Raw genomic sequence first — 4,591 nt, forward strand, 5'->3', positions numbered from 1 at the left:
CAGGTATCTTGCCAATTTTGGAATGATGGTAAATAAACCAGCAGGCACAAAGTCTCTGTTCCAGGCCAACATCACCCCATATATAACAGATTCACAATAAATGATAGCTCTTATCCTAGCAGTAGTTGTCGTATGGTAACACCCCAGAGACAGCTGATAGAAAAAAATAGTATGTGTTTAAAATTTATAGATCCTTAAAGGCTATACAGTTTCTACTGAAAGAATCCGAGTAGCTTAGATGGAAGCTCAGTGATTCCAAATTATCCTTGGTGATAAAAGTCTAAGGTGTGATACCTGCCCTCCTCTTCAGGCCAACATCTCCACTCCCTGCTCCGGGCCGCTACCATGGCCGACATGGAAGACAGCGAGGAACCAGGGTCCTCTCCACTCACCCCCGGGGACGCAGGCTCCACGGCGGGGCCGATAAAATGTTCTCCCTCAAGAAGTGGACCGCAGTGGCCACGTGGAGCTGGGACGTCGAGTGCGATACGTGCGCCATCCGCAGGGTCCAGGTGATGGATGCCTGCCTCCGATGTCAAGCTGAAAACAAACAAGAGGACTGTGTTGTGGTCTGGGGAGAATGCAATCACTCCTTCCACAACTGTGGCTTGTCCCTGTGGGTGAAACAGAACAGCCGTTGTCCCCTCTGCCAGCAAGACTGGGGCGTCCAAGGAATCGGCAAATGAGAGTGGAGGAAGGGGATCCCAGTGCCGTTCTCTGGACGCCTGGTGGAGCTTGGTATCAAGGCCCTGCCTAGGCTACAGCACTCCTGGAAGTGGGTCCTGAAATAGGCTGGGCACTCATCAAAGGCATGGTTTCACATTTTGTCAAGTTTTATTTTCAGAAAGTCCCTGCAATTAAGGAGATAATTTATTAACGATGGTCTTTCCTACCTCGAGGTGTGCATCACACACACGCTGCTTAGATGTGTTCTGGAAAAGGAGAGAACTTTTTCATTGACCTGTTGCTCCCCAAGAGAATGTGGAAGCCGGGTCGTTCAGAGGACAGTTATTGGATGCTTATAGGTGATCAGTTAAAAAGAGAGAATAATAGCAACAAAGCGTGGTTTGAAATTCAACTTTTATCCTTAATTTGTGTTCCTGATCTCTATTTTTGTGTGTGCAAAGAAGGTAATAGTTAATGAAATCTTTACTATAAAGGCAACTTTAGGTTGGACATATACCAATGAACCCAAGGTAAATAAAATTTAACTTGCAGGCAAATGGGGTTTTGATCACCTTTTAGATTGTCATATTCGTTAACTCAGCAACAAAACCTAAATCCACACTCACTTCTCTGTTAAACCATTGAGTGGCTACAGGCAACAAGCTTTCCAATTCTGGCCAGATTACATTACAATTCAACTGGGTTTTATGTGGAATGTCAGTGCAGTGAAATGTTTACTGATGTACTATTTTCTCAGAAAGTGTATTCTATCACATGATTTAGTCTCACTTTATATGAATTTTCATTATGGCCATTTTATGTACAATCCTCAAATGAAGTTTATCAAAAACAAAGTCTTGGGTGCTTTTTCTACTTGTTAATTTCAAAATAAGCAACATGTGTGGAGTCTATAATGGCTTACAAAGTACTCATATATCTTTTAACTTCTATTGAATTGTAGTAGCTATTTGTGACTACAATTTCTGTGGGCCAAGGATTAAGGGGGGGGGGGGAAGGAAAACCACCAAGACTGGCTTGATTTTGCTCCATGAAGGAAGGGGGTGGGACTCCTAGAGGGTGCATGCATTCCTAGTTCTGGTAGTGGGTGATGGCTGTCATCTGAGACTTTATTTGGATTTCTCTAGAGAAATATTATTAACCCATCATCTCTATAGGTGACCTGGGCTTCTTTGCAACAGGTGGCTAGTTTCCAAAAGTGCGAGCCCTGAGAGACAGAGAGGAGCTGGAAGAAGGTATACTCTACCGACCGCCTGGCCCCAAAGGTCATCGGCATTATCCTCCATTGCTTAGAGCGATAACAGGCCCCACCAGAGTCAAGGGGCAGGAATACAGACCTCACTTCTCATCAGAAGTATTGATTACACTGGAAGAAAAAGATATAAGGTAAGATATTACATGACCAACTTTGGAAAATATTACCTGTCACATACTTTAAAATTTTTCTAACAGTTTTATTGGCACTTAATTTGCATATCATACACATCAATAGTTTAATCATATTAAAAGAGTTTTATAATCATCACCACAATCAATTTTAGAACATTTTCTTCTTGTTTGTATTCATTGACATTAGCTCTCCATTTTCCCCAAACCTCCATGCCATAACTCCAAGAAATCATTAATCCAGTTCCTATCTCTACAAGTTTATCTCTCCTGGATTTCATATACAGAAAAACATAAACAAACAAAACAGAGAAAAACCTCCATCAGAAAGACAGCGGAAAATATTAAAAACTAGAACAAATTGTAAAGAGGTCACAAAGGGGCTCCAGCGATAAGGTGTTCCATCTTAACCTAACTGCATCTGTAATAATTCACTTCCCAACGTACGCTGTACGACAGCCAGGCTGCTCACACCCCGCGACTATGGTCAGAGTGGGACTGCTGTCGGATTTGGGATTTCCAAAGTCATCATTAGGCTTCTGCAAACCAGGTGTTCACAATTTAAGCTCTGAGAACATTCCTTCCTTTGAATTTGGATTTTAATATTGACAATCTGTGGATCACACAGGCTGGTGTGCTTCTTCCATGTGAATTTAGTTGATCCCTCACTTAAATGGCTGCTTGCTTGAAGACAAGTCTTGAAGATGTCAGATACTATTCTTTCTGATAGCCGGGTACCCTCTAGTTTCTTCACCACACTTTGTTCTAGCATCCATATCTTCAGTGATCTCTTCATGAGGGTGAGCATCAAACAGGGCCATGTCATAAGAACTAATTGTTCTTAGATCAGGGCTAGAATTAAGTGTGGTACCAAAATCCATTCATATATCTATAATGTATATGTTTGTATATTATATATGCCTGGTTCATTTTAATAACCTGTCACATTCTTAACTAAAGAATCTAAAAGTTTGAAGTGACTTGCCTGAGGTCACATACTTGAGAAACATCTTAACCAGACACGCATCATCGGAGTCCAAGATTGATGGTAATTTTACTGTTCTATGTCTGCTAGGCATTATAAAATCTAGTGAAATGATGATCTGCCTTCTTTGGCTAAGTTCTCCATTTGTTTACTAACACAATAATCTTCATCATGACCATGATTTAAAAATTTTTAATGTTTCACTAAAAATAAATGTGCATACTACAATTAGGCTTTTAAAAATAGGGTAATCATTTAGAGCATCAATTGGGGGCCAGTCTTTCTAGGTTCAAATCTTGATTTTGCCACTACCTAATGATTTAAGCTACGAAATCTCTGGTTCCTGTTGGAAAATTGAAGAAAAGAATGTCTATGGCATGAGATGCTTATGAGAATTAAATAAGTTAATGTATGTAAAGTGCTTAGATGACTGCCTGGCACATGGCAAGTGGCATTTAAATATTTGCCATTATTATTATACTCTTCTAAACCATATTTTGACCAGCTTCTAATGACTTCTCTCAGCCACCCAGAGACACTGTATCTTAATTGGCAGGCAAGTGAACAGCCACTGACTATCTGGGGACCTTGACAGCTTGAGCAAACCATGTTTAATTTAACATTTTATCTCTCTGGCAAGAGCCTCAGTAGTGGGCAGTGAGCCTACTGGTGTAGCACATGGGAAGAGAAGATAAGTCAACTCCTGTAATGACAAGGCAGACACTGGGATCTTCTGGCCCCATGCTAGTAACCCAGACTTGGGTCATTTCCATGTCCTGAATGCAGTAGTTCAGAATGATGCTCTTAGTTTTATTTCTGCTTTGCTGGGCCGACTCAGGTCCCAGACACAAAGGCTCGCAAGTCTCATTGGTTTCACTTCGCCTACTGCTGCATCCTCTATGCCAGAGGTGACGGGCGGCTGTGGCTCGGCTTTAGCCAAGCTGGCGTTGCTGCTGGTTCAGAGTCACCAGATTTAATGAAACAATTCTCTGCAAGGCCAGTTCTACCAGCTAAGAAGGTTGTTCTGTGAAGTGAGGGTGCGAGTCACTAGGTATCTGTCTTAAATTTGTTGTTTAATCTTGGCTTTTCCTTTTTCCTTAAAAACAAAAAACAAAACCCTTTGATGAGTCTTTGACTGACTCTCTAAGAAAGTCTATTCACTACAATCGGGAATAAGAATAGCCTGATCAAGTAAAAGCAAACTACACACCCATTGTGAGAGATTATCAGTCATCCTCATTTTTGAGGCAACACTCTGCTACTCACTAAAGTATTAAAAATGTATAAATAAATAAAATCCTCTAGAGAAACAACCAATATATCAAAATATTGATTTAGTGTCTAGGATTTGTAGATACTGTAATTGGTATATAACAAAGTCTTTACCAAAATACAAGCATATGAGACAGAGGCTTCCCATTTCAAGTAATGTCTTTTGCAGACACCATTACCAACTACTGAACCATAGATGGTTTCTTTTTCAAATCTTCTTGTCAACTAGTTTTTATGCTTGAGCCCCCACCCCCAAGTAGTCAG

General features: G+C 40.8%; 1 pseudogene; it reads left to right on the forward strand.

Moving 5' to 3' along the window:
* Positions 1-345: 345 nt before the first annotated feature.
* On the forward strand, positions 346-686 carry LOC142460817 (RING-box protein 2 pseudogene; annotated as a pseudogene).
* The last annotated feature ends 3,905 nt before the right edge of the window (positions 687-4,591 follow it).

This window comes from Tenrec ecaudatus, chromosome 11 (genome assembly GCF_050624435.1).
Source record: "Tenrec ecaudatus isolate mTenEca1 chromosome 11, mTenEca1.hap1, whole genome shotgun sequence".
Taxonomy (NCBI): Eukaryota; Metazoa; Chordata; class Mammalia; order Afrosoricida; family Tenrecidae; genus Tenrec; species Tenrec ecaudatus.